At 38.0% G+C, this 13,376-nt stretch overlaps 1 pseudogene; it reads left to right on the top strand.

The window, feature by feature from the left end:
- Positions 1-4,275: 4,275 nt before the first annotated feature.
- Positions 4,276-5,200, top strand: LOC126076387 (olfactory receptor 6C2-like; annotated as a pseudogene).
- The last annotated feature ends 8,176 nt before the right edge of the window (positions 5,201-13,376 follow it).

A 13,376-nucleotide genomic window follows, 5' to 3' on the forward strand; every position in this document is an offset into this window, starting at 1 on the left:
CTTTTTATAAAAATACCAGAAGTCCCTATATTGTATCTTTAACCATTTGTTCTTTTCCTTTCTAGTAAAGGAGATTTATCAGGATAGCATTTGTCAATAAGAGAACATATCACATTTCCAGATAACTGAACACATGTCTTCACAGCACACTGAGCCTTAATAAACCTGCAAACAAAACAAAATCATTCAGTTCATCTAAATAAATATTTTGAACTGAGTGCTCTTATTGTCCATTCCACTTCCAGCTTTGAGTGCCTTTGTGATGGCTGTCACTACTCCAGATTATTTTATTTTTGACTTAAAACAATATATCAGGGAAAAAGAACAGTTTAGGACCAGTGAGATTAATACTGAAGATGAACTTTAAACCTTGAAGTAATAGCGCTATTAAAGGTATTTATACCTTTGGTATTATGATGACAATGATACAACAGCTACCACTTAGGATCTATTGCTTTTTATTACATATAATAATCAATTTCAAAAGCTATTTTATTTTATCTTCATACCATAGACAGGTAAATTGAAGTTCAATTGAGTTAAATAATGTTATCGTTTAATAGACTCAGAGGTGAAATCAGGATGCAAATCATTTTTTGTCTCAAAGCCTCTGGTTTTATAGTATGTGAAACTCCAGTGACACACATTTCAGCATTAAGATCTCCTCACGGGACACCTTAGGAAAGTCTACATATACCAAATACAGGTATTATTTAATTTATAAAACTAAAAAATTATGTGATTTTGAATAGAAAAAACAAATTATGCAAAATATAGTGTGTCATCTTATTCTAAGTATTCATAATGTATCAATCATGCTTGGTAAAGTAGAAGGTCAGTGAAAAAGAGGAAGACCCTCAATGAGATGGATTGTCACAGTGGCTGCAACAATGGGCTCAAGCATAACAACAATCATGAGAATGGTGAAGGACCCGGCAGAGTTTCCTTCTGTTGTACATAGGGTAGCTATGAGTTGGAACCAACTCGATGGCCCCTAACAACAGCAATGTATAAAGAATGGAAAATTTTTAGTGCTTTTGGAAATATTTTATAATGGACATTATATTTACAAAAATAAAACTTGTAATTTCATATAGAGCAATGAAGAACAAAAAGTTTTGACCAAAATGTGAGGTCAATAGCATAAACACACTTTTGCGAGAAGGTACCTAGAAGTGGAATTATCTACCAATTGGCATATACAATTAAATATGTGAAGATAATAGTGAGCGCCTTCCCAGAAAAGGCCCAATGAAACCAGAGCATAAGCTTAAGAAGCCACTGGCCATGATTAATTACCTTTAATGGATGCCGGAATCCGTACTAAATACGGGGCCAGCTTGAGCCACAGATGTTTCTTCACATCTTATTTATATGCTCTGTCCACTGGCTCCTCGAGGTTGTTCCCTAAATAAGGCTCCTTTTACCAGTATAATGTAGGTTCTGAGATCACTACCTCATTCTTGTTTCACAAAATTATATGAGCTTTTTTTATTCAAGGTTATTAATTTTGATATTCATACAATTAGGGTTTGATTCTAAATGATTTTCCTAGCTTCTCATTTATGATTTACTGATGCAATTCTTGCCCGTATTTCTGGACTGACAATAGAATGTCATTTTTAACATGCTGCAATAAAAAAAAAAGGGGGGGAATAAAATACTTTCAACCCTGAATGCTCTATCAAATAAAACTGTCAGCATAAGCAGGATGCCGAAGAGTCCCGTCTTTTCAAAAACTTCTCCTCTGCCTATTTGTGGTCAATTCCTCACCCACATACGGCTCCTGTCAACCACTAATGTGGTTTCTTTGCCTACTTTTTAACTTTTCCTGAATGTCATAAATTAAATCACATAGTATGTGGTTTCTTTTACTCAGCATAACACCCTTTGAGGTTCATCCATGTTGTCATATGTGTCAGTAGCTTATTTCTTGCTATTGTGGAGTGCTGTTCTATTTCGGGACCAACTACAATATGTTTATTCACTCATTAGCTGAGGAACATAGGTTTGTTTCCAGTTTGTGGAAATTACCAATAAAGTCTCTCTAAACATTCCATACAGGTGTTTTTTTTTTTTTTTTTTTTTGAAAACTAAGCTTTTATTTCACTTAGCTAAATAGCTAAAAGTAGGATTCCTAAAACTTATGATAACGTGTGTATTCCCACCAGCAATGTACGAGAATTTCAGTTGTTCTGCATCCTTATGAACAACTGGTATTGTATTTTTCATGTTAGCCATTTGTACTGGTAGATACAAAATCTATACACAAAATCAATTGTAATCCTAAAACCAACAAAAAATTGAAAAGGAAATTTATAAGCATGCCATTTAATATATCAAAATATATTATTACATAAGAAAAATTCAAATACAAGATTTATAAAATCTCTACCCTGAAAACTTTGCTAAGAGAAATCAAAGAGACCTAAACAGAGAGATTTCTCATGTGTATAGTTTGGCCTCCTTTTATTTTTTTTTTTAATAATATTTATAGAGTTCGTGAAGAAGCGAAACACTGCATGGCTGATAAACTGCTGATAGGAAGACTTGATGTTGTTAAGATATAAATTTTCCCAAATTGAACTATTAACTCAGTAAAATTCCAAATGCCTGGACAGTATTTTTGTGTAATTTGACAAGATTGTCATAAAATGTTTATAAAAATGCAAAGTAACTGGAATAACCAGAAAATCTCAGGAAAGAGAAGAGAGTAAAAGGACTTAACACTCTCAGATTTCAAGAATTAATATAAAATTTCGGCAAATAAAATGGTATGATATTGACATACAGACAAATAGGCAATGGAACAGATTAAGTTCATCAATAGATTCATACATAGGTTCCTCATTTTTACACAAATAATGTATGTGTTATACTTTTTATTTTTGCCTACCATGCTCTCTCTCCACTCTAGGTATTTTTGTAATCTTGCTATGCTATTTTTTTTTACATGTTGCTGCAAAAAATATTAGCATAGACCGCTTACGAAAATACCTCATACCAGGCAGGTGCAGTTAGAGCCCAGGTGGTGCAGCGGTTAAGAGTTTGGTGCCAATCAAAAAGGTCAGCAGTTAGAACCTGCCAGCCTCTCCTTGGCAGCCCTACGAGGCAGTTCTACTCTGTCCTATAGGGTTGCTATGAATTGGAATTGACCCAAGGGGCCCCATAGAGTTTCCATTGAGCACCTGGCAGATTGGAACTGCCGATCCTTTAGTTAGTAGCTGTAGCACTTAGCCACTACACCACCAGGGGTTCCAACTTGATAATTTTGAATTATGGTGTTGGCAAAGCATGTTGAATATACCATGGACTGTCAGAAGAACAAACAAGGATCTTTTGGAAGAAATACATCCAGAGTACTTCTTGGAAGCCAAAATGGGGAGACTTTGTCTCATGTAATTTGGGTGTGTTACCAGGAAGGATCAGTTCCTGGAGAAGGACATCATGCTTGGTAGAGAAGAGGGTCATCAAAAAAGAAGAAGACCCGGTAAGAGATGAATTGACACAGTGGCTGCAACAATGGGCTCAAGCGTAACATCAATTGTGAGGATGGGACAGGACTGGGTTGTGTTTTGTTCTGTTGTACATAGGGTTGCTAGGAGTCAGAGCCAACTTGATGGCACCAGAAAACAATGATTTGAAGAAATAAAATTTCTGAAAGATAAGGTCTGTAATGTAAGCAGAAGCTTTATATAATTGTGTAAACTTTTCCTTCTGCTTATCTGATTAAAATTATCTAGTGATAATAAAGTATTAATATCATATAATAAAGGATTAAAATCATACAACAAAGAATGTAAAATATTACAAATGCTTTAGTAGATGTAAGTTTTTTTTTTTTAAATTGGCTGATTTAAATTATATACTTATCCTCCTACCACATTTATGGTACTGCTGTATTAACCTCCTATCTCCAAGAACATAGTCTCCCTGAAGACTGTGTTACTTGTTTTCTTTGCTAAATTTTCTTGCTCAGAAAATTCATTAATGACTTTGAATGTATGTCGCCAGGGACCTTTATTTTTTTCACTTCATTGCATGTTCAACAATTAAAAAATAAAAATAAAAAGGGTTATGCCTTATATTGTAAAATCATTTCTCACTCTCTTGATGTTTTGGAGTGTCGATTTCTCCAATGGAGGATAAAGTTCATGACATACCCCAGCTCTTAGAGATAACTTATTTTCTATTCAGCGACAGAGATAGTAAAAATGTACTGGGGCTGATAATAGTACTAAGCACATTGTGAGGAAGACTGCCCTATACGTCAGCATGGTAACATCATTCATTCTGCTGGGACTGACTGATGACCCTCAGCTACAAGTTCTGATTTTTATCTTTCTCTTTCTCACCTACATGTTGAGTGTAACTGGGAACCTGACCATCATCACCCTCACCTATGTGGATTCCCACCTGAAAACACCTACGTACTTTTTCTTAAAAAAATTTTTCCTTCTTAGAGATCTCATTCACCTCTGCTTGTATTCCTAGATACTTGTATAACATAGCAACAGGTAACAAGGTCATTACCTATAATGCCTGTATGAGCCAAGTGTTTTTTACTGACATTTGTGGAACAACAGAATTTTCCCTCCTGGCCACCATGTCCTATGACCGCTATGTGGCCATCTGCAAACCCTTGCATTGCATGACCATTGTGAGCAGCAGAGTCTGCAGGATTCTCATTATCTGTTCTTGGATGGCTGGTTTCTGTGTAATATTCCCACTAATATGCCTTTGTTTAAATCTGGAGTTTTGTAATTCTAGTGTGCTTGACCATTTTGCCTGTGATGCATTTCCCCTTGTGAAAACCTCATGCTCGGACACACGGATTATAGAACAGACTGTTATCATCTCTGCTGTGCTGACCCTAAATATGACTCTTACTTGTGTAGTTCTGTCATATGGTAGCATCATCAGGACAATATTTAGATTCTCCTCTGTCCAACAAAGGAAAAAGGCCTTTTCAACTTGTTCTTCCCACATGATTGTGGTTTCCATCACCTATGGCACGTGCATTTTCATCTATATGAATCCTACAGCAAAGGAAGAAGTGACCATTAATAAAGTGGTTTCACTGCTTATTTCTTCTGTTTCCCCAACTTTGAACCCATTTATTTATACCCTGAGGAATAATCAAGTTAAGAAAGCTTTCAAGGGCTCATTTGAAAGGCTTGCATTGCTCTCAACTAAGTAAAAGAATTTTTTTTTTTTTTATTTCAAAGAACAGATCAATGGGCTCAGACATTCTTCCTTGAAGTTTACAACCTTGTTTTTTTTTTTTTTTTAACAATCTATACTTTAGCTTCTTTTGAATGATCTTCAACAAAATTTTACTGGCATGTGATATTATTAGATAATTTCTCCATTTGGTTGCATCACGTTTTTTGGGAATAGGCATAAATATCCATCTCTTCCAGTCGGTTGGCCTGGTAGCTGTCTTCCAAAGTTCGTGACATAGATGAGTGAGCACTTCCAGCCTTGCATCCGTTTTTTGAAACATCTCAATTGGTATTCCATCCATTCATGGAGCCTTGATTTTTGACAATGCTTTCAGTGCAGCTTCAACTGCTTCCTTTAGTACCATTGGTTCTTGATCATATATTACCTCCTGAAATAGTTGAATGTTAACCAGTTTTTTTGGGTATTGCTTCCGTCTTCTTTTGATGCTTTCTACGTTCTTCAATATTTTGCCCATTGAATCCTTCAATATTGCAACTTGATGTTTGAATTTTTTCCTTAGTTCTTTCAGCTTAAGAAATGCTGAGTGTGTTCTTCCCTTTGGGTTTCTAACCAAGTATTTGCACATTTCATTATAATACTTTGTCTCCTGGAGCTGTCCTTTGAAATTTCCTATTGAGCTCTTTTACTTCATCATTTCTTCCTTTCCCTTTAGCTACTCTATGTTCAAGAGTAATTTTCAGAGTCTCTCTGACATCCTTTTTGGCCTTTTCTTTCTTTCCCATCTCTTTAATGACCTCATGCTTTCTTCATGTATGACATCCTCAATGTCATTCCACAACTTGCCTGATCTTAGGTCATTAGTGCTCAACACATCAAATCTATTTTTGAGATGGTCTCCAAATTTAGATGCGATGTAGTCAAAGTCATATTTCAGCTCTTGTGGACTTGTTTTAATTTCATCAGCCACAACTTCAACGTGCCTATGAGCCATTGATGGACTTTTCCATAATTGGCCCCTGGCCTTGTTTTTAATGAATACTGAGCTTTTCCATTGTCTCCGTCCACAGATGTAGATGTAGTCGATCTGATTCATGCGTATTCCATCTGGCAAAGTCCACCTGTATAGCTGCTGTTTTTGTTGGTGGAAAAGGGTATCAAGTGATCTCTGGCATGTTTTCTTTCACCAAGGCCATATTTTGGAACAATCGATCCTTCTTTAGTTCCAACTTTAGCATTACGATCACCAATAATTATCAATGCATCCTGATAGCATGTCCCATCAGCTTTGGACTGCAGAAGTTGGTAAAAATCTTTAATTTCTTCATCTTAGGCCTTAGTGGTTGGTGCATAACTTTGAAAAATAGTCTTATTAACTGATCTTTCTTGTAGGCTTACAGATAATTATCCTACCGCTGACAGCATTGTCCTTCAGGATAAATCCTGGGTCATTAACAACCTCGGTTAGGCAGATGACACAACCTTGCTTGCTGAAAGTGAAGAGAACTTGAAGCACTTACTAATGAAGATCACAGACCACAGCTTTCAGTATGAATTACACCTCAACATGAAGAAAACAAAAATCCTCACAACTGCTCTTTAAAGTATTAAAAAGCAAAGATGTTACCCTGAAGACTAAGATTGGCCTGATCCAAGCCATGGTGTTTTTAATCACCTCATATGCATGCGAAAGCTGAACAATGAATAAGGAAGAGCAAAGGGTTGATGCCTTTGAATGTGATGTTGGCAAAGAATATTGAATATTTCAAGGACTGACAAAAGAAAGAACAAATCTGTGTTGGTGAAGTACAACCAGTACATCCTTAGAAGCAAGGATGGCGAGAGCGTATCTTACATACTTTGGGCATGTTGTCAGGAGGGATCAGTCCCCAGAGCAGGACAGCATGCTTGTTAAGTAGAGGGTCAGTGAAAAAGAGGAAGATGCTCAATGAGATGGTTTGACACAGTAGCTGCAACAATGGGCCTAAGCATAACAATGACTGTGAGGATAGCCCTGGACCAGGCAGTGTTTTGTTCTGTTGTACATGGGGTTGCTTTGAGTCAGAGCTTTCTCAACAATACCTCGCAATGACAACAAAACCATATTTCAGCAACACTCTACACTTCTTTAAATTAGCTTCTGCGAATCCTGATTAAGCCATTCTCTTATCTTTGCTTTCCAAAGCAATATCTGGAAATGTTTTTGCATCTCATTAAGAGAACAGGTAAATAGATTTCCCAAAAACAATTTTTTCTGGAATGAAATCAACTTCATAATATTAAATTTTAAGATATAATAAAAGCCATTAGTCTGGAAAATACAGGGTAAAATTCATTGTTTTACACAAATATATGTAGTAATAATATCCAAACACATGAAACGAGAGTAATCTTATATGAACACTCTAAAAAGAATGAATAATGCCATGTAATGTAAAAATATGAACAATAGTTTAGAAAGAGAATAATAGTACTTTCCAAATTGAGAAATTAGAGAATTATGGAAGTCTGAACTATTACTATTACAAACATATGGAAATGCTGAATTAAATTGAATAAAATATTCTTTTGAATCTATAGCCAAAAGCATTGCAGAGTTGTAAATTGATGGCATCGGAAATAAAGATGCAATTAAAAATTGAGCTACAATCTGTAAATTGACTGGTAGATGCTAAGGCGATCATAGGTTGGAGGGTGAGAGTGGGACAGGAGAGGGGGTTGCATTGTGGATCCCAGGGATTTAGGATTAAAGTCTCAGGTTCATTGTGGTGAGAGCACTTGGAATGATTGAATAGCATAAAGTCAAAACTGTTAAATTTTTTCATACTTAATGAAAGTTTGGATTATATCCATGCTCATTTTCACAGAAAGATAAACCTTTTATTTTTCTTTCTTTCTTTCTGAAAAATATTGTCTGCTGCTTTTAAGGCCATGTGTCATGGGAAAAAATATTATCAGTGTATTTAATACATTAAGTCTATTAATTACAAATTAAGCTTTTGAAATCCAAATTCTCTTAGAGCAATATAAACCCTCAGATATAAAAAATTGAAAAACCATACAAATGTAATTCATTGGAAATTAAGGTATTCACTTCTAATTAACTAAATACTATCAGGATCTATATTAAACAATGCAGGAAGCATTAAAAGAAGATGGAATAAATACATAGAGGCACTACACCAAAAAGAACTGGTCGACATTCAGTGATTTCAGGAGGTAACATATAATCAGGGACCCATGGTACTGAAGGAAGAAGTGCAAGCCGCACTGAAGGCATTGTCGAAAAACAAAGCTCTGGGAATTTATGGAATACCAATTGAGATGATTCAACAAACAGATGCAGCGCTGGAAGTGCTCACTCATCTATGCCGAGAAATTTGGAAGACAGCTGCCTGGCCATCACACCGGAAGAAATCCATATTTACGCCTATTCCCAAGAAAAGTGATCCAACCAAATGCAGAAATTATTGAACAACATCGTTAACATCACATGCAAGCAAAATTTTGCTGAAGATAACTCAAAAGCAGCTGCAGCGGTATATCGAAAGGGAACTGCCAGAAATTCAGGCTGAGTTTAGAAGAGGACACAGAACCTGGGATATCATTGCTGATGTCAGACTGATACCAGCTGAAAGCAGAGAATGCTAGAAAGATGTTTAAATGTGTTTTATTGACTATGTAAAGGCATTTGACTGTGTAGATCATAACAAATTATGTACAGCATTGGGGAGAATGGAAATTCCAGAACACTTAATGAGGAATCTGTACACCGATGGCGAGGTAGTCATTCAAAAAGAACAAGAGAATTATGCATGGTTTAAAGTCAGGAAAGACGTGCTTTAGGGTTGTATCATTTAACCATATCTATTCAATCTGTATGATGAGCAAATAATCCGAGAAGCTGGACTATATGAAGAAGAATGGGGCATCAGGATTGGAGGAATACTCATTAACAACCTGAGTTAGGTGATGACACAACCTTGCTTGCTGAAAGTAAAGAAAACTTGGAGCACTTACTGATGAAGATCAAAGACCACAGCCTTCAGCATGGACTACACCTCAACATAAAGAAAAAAAAAAAATCCTCACAACTGGACCAATATGCAACATCATGACAAAAAGAAAAAAGTTTGAAGTTGTCAAGTATTTCATTTTACTTGGATCCACAAGCAACACCTATGGAAGCAGCAGTCAAGAGATCAAAGGACAAATTGCATTGGGCAAAGCTGCTGGAAATGATGTCTATAAAGTATTAAAAAGCAAAGAAGCCACTTTAAGGGCTAAGGTGTGCCTGACCCAAGCCATGGTGTTTTCATTTGCCTCATATGCATGTGAAAGCTGGGCAAGAGTAAGGAAGAGCTAAAAAGAATTAATGCCTTTTAATTATGGTGTTGGTAAAAAATATTGCATATACCATGGGCTGCCAGAAGAACAAGCAAGTCTGTCATGGAACAAGTACAGCCCGAGAGCTCATTAGAAACAAGAATGGTAAGGCTTCGTCTCACATACTTTGGACATGTTATCACAAGGGACCAGTCCTTGGTGAAGGGCGTCATGCTTGATATAGTATCAACGAAAAAGGGAAAGATCCTCAAAGAGATGGACCGACACAGTGACTGCAACAATGGGCTCGAGCCTAACAAGATTTTGAGGATGGCGCAGGACCAGACACCTAACAACAACAATATCCAGAATCTAATCAAAAGCAGATACTGTATTACAAATTATTTGGAGCATTGAAAAAGCTATAATCAGAAGGATTTCTGTTATCATAAGTATATTCATTACTTAGAAAAAATGTAAACTAGACCAAAAGAGAAGAATTTACTCTAATAAATGTGGAAGAAAGTAAAAAATAAGTGAAACTATAATTTAGTAAAGGTAAAAAGTGAAATCAATTAAATAAGTTAACGAAATTCAAAAGCCATTCTCTTTAAAGTCAAACAGAGATAAGACCCCATGCCAGTGAATGTGAATGAATAAAAAAACAAGTAAAAACTTAGTATTTCATAGGAAGATTTTGTAAATGCAACAAGATGAGAAGAAAAAATAATCAATATAAATATGGGAACTAACACCTGAAATTATTGCATTTAAGTGATTATAAAGTTTTATTTCACATTTTACTTCTCTGAAATGGAGATATGTCACCATAAAATAGCACCTAGAATCATTCAGAGTTTAATTTACAACCTTTTCTTTCAGTTACTAGTACATAAAATAATGGCATACCTCACAACTGATGGTGCCTTAAAATTGATTAATTGTGGCATATCCTTTTTCCCCTGAAGACATTCTTACATATCCTGGTAACTTAAGAAGGAGGGGGCCAAGATGGCTGACTAGGTAGACGCTACCTCGGATCCCTCTTGCAACAAAGACTAGGAAAAACAAGTGAATCGATCACATACACAACAATCTACAAACCCTGAACAATAAACACAGATTTAAAGAGTTGACCTGAGTGACAGAGACAGAGAACGAACAACTACGGGGAAGCAGCGACTGTTTTTGGAGCCTGGAGCCAGCGTCCCAGTCAGGTAACCTTGGCACTGGGCTTAGGACTGGGCATAGGGGAGCTGAACAGAACTTCTTGTGAATGCACAAACACGGGGCACAGTCCTACCCCCCTGAACTGACCTCGGGAGGGGGCCCAGCTGGTCCGGGGGGGCGGCGCCGGTACAGGGCTGCAGGGAGGAGAAGTCGCTGGGAGGCAGTGACTGGTTTTGGAGCCGGGAGTGCAGCATCCCAGCCGGGGAACCTTGACGCTGGGCTTTGGACTGGCAGCGGAGGAATTGACCGCGGCTTCTGCGGGCCAGACCGTTGAGGGCAATCTCTACCCAGCCAGCACACTTAGGCGACTCGCCCCTCGGGAATCTCAGATAAAATAGTCATCCCAAGCAAGATAAGCCACTTTGGCTATATCCCGGGGTGCTACTCTCTCCTGTTTTTCTGAACCCACCCCTCCCCTTCCCAGGCGGCTTCATTAACATTGGAATTTCCTGAGCCAGAGGGAGAAGGGCTCCGGCTCCACGGCTTTTCTTTTCCCTTTTCCCTTTTTTTTTTTTTTTGGTCTTTTCCTAACCCATTCTTCCGGCCTGAGAGAAGCAACCACAAAAAACCCAGGGACCAAAAATCCTTCCCTAATGGGACTAAAAACACCGGGAGTGCAGCGTCCCAGCCGGGGAAACTTGACGCTGGATTTTGGACTGGCAGCAGAGGGACTGACCGTGGCTTCTGCGGGCCAGACCCTCAGGGGCAATCTCTACCCAGCCAGCACACATAGGTGACACGCCCCTCGGGAATCTCAGACAAAATAGTCATCCCAAGCAAGATAAGCCACTTTGGCTATATCCCGGGGTGCTGCTCTCTCCTGTTTTCCTGAACCCTCCCCTCCCCTTCCCAGGCGGCTTCATTAACATTGGAGCCAGAGGGAGAACAGCTCCGTGGCTTTTCTTTTCTTTTTTCTTTTTTTTTGGTCTTTTCCTAACCCATTCTTCCGGCCTGAGAGAAGGAACCACAAAAAACCCAGAGACCAAAAACCCTTCCCTAATTGGACTAAAAACACAGAACCAGCTCCAGCCAAGCATATATGATCCATAGCTCGGGCTTTCATCCCTACAGGGAACAAGGTGGCTATTATAATGCAAAGGCATTTCTGATAGGGATCTGACTGCATTTTTTTTTTAGCAGATATACCGGAAAAACAAGTTTCCCAGGTCTGATATCTCTGCTTATTCAACAGAGCCCTCACTGACCCACAACAGGGAACTGAGGGCTGAAGGTCCCCCCAAACCACCTAGCCTCTTGCCTTAGGGGTCTAAGGAGGGTGACACCTACCAATCTGTAGAGGTACTTGCATTGGGGGCCTAAGGTACAGCTGCAGAGCCCTCCCACCAAGGTGCTCTAGGAATAGAGACGTACCTACCTCACTGACACTTGGGGGAAGCCTGTCAGTATCCTGCCCCCACCCCGGAGTGTGAACCCTAGCTGCTAATAGAATCTGGTGCACACAACTATCACCACTACTTCTCAAGGTGGATAGGTGTTAGGGTGCAGCACACACTTGATGACCCAAAATCAGATTCTACACAAGAATAGTGAATAGACTCAGGCATATATATCTGGCAACAGCCCAAACCAGCTGGTAATAGGTCATAAGTAAGTCAAGGGCTACAACAATCAAGACAGGACAATCTAGTAGCCCATCCACGTATATTGAAAGAAAACAAAACAAGATAAGACTCAGTGAGCAAATATAGAATAAATCACTACAATATCTTAGTGATGGCTCAGAGACAGCAGTTGATATCAAACCACATAAAGAAGCAGACCATGACAGCTTCTCCAACCCCCCAAACAAAAGAATCAAAATCTTTCCCATATGAAGATACAATCTTGGAATTATCAGATACAGAATATAAAAAACTAATTTACAGAATGCTTCAAGACATCGTGGATGACCTCAGAAATGAAATAAGGCAAACTGCAGAAAAAGCTAAGGAACACACTGATAAAACAGTTGAAGAACTCAAAAAGATTATTCGAGAACATAGTGGAAAAATTAATAAGTTGCAAGAATCCATAGAGAGACAGTATGCAGAAATCCAAAAGATTAACAATAAAATTACAGAATTAGACAATGCAATAGGAAGTCAGAGGAGCAGACTCGAGCAATTAGAATGCAGAGTGGGAAATCTGGAGAACCAGGGAATTAACACCAACATAGCTGAAAAAAAATCAGATAAAAGAATTAAAAAAAAATGAAGAAACCCTAAGAATCATGTGGGACTCTATCAAGAAGGATAATTTGCGTGTGATTGGCGTCCCAGAACAGGGAGGGAGGACAGAAAACACAGAGAGAATAGTTGAAGATCTGCTGACAGAAAACTTCGCTGACATCATGAAAGACGAAAGGATATCTATCCAAGATGCTCACTGAACCCCATTTAAGATTGATCCAAAAAGAAAAACTGCAAGACATATTATCATCAAACTTGCCAAAACCAAAGATAAAGAGAAAATTTTAAAAGCAGCCAGGGAGAAAAGAAAGGTCTCCTTCAAGGGAGAATCAATAAAAATAAGTTCAGACTACTCAACAGAAACCATGAAGTCAGGAAGGCAATGGGATGACATATACAGAGCACTGAAGGAGAAAAACTGCCAGCCAAGGATCATATATCCAGCAA

The sequence above is a fragment of the Elephas maximus genome, chromosome 4, assembly GCF_024166365.1.
Source record: "Elephas maximus indicus isolate mEleMax1 chromosome 4, mEleMax1 primary haplotype, whole genome shotgun sequence".
NCBI lineage: Eukaryota > Metazoa > Chordata > Mammalia > Proboscidea > Elephantidae > Elephas > Elephas maximus.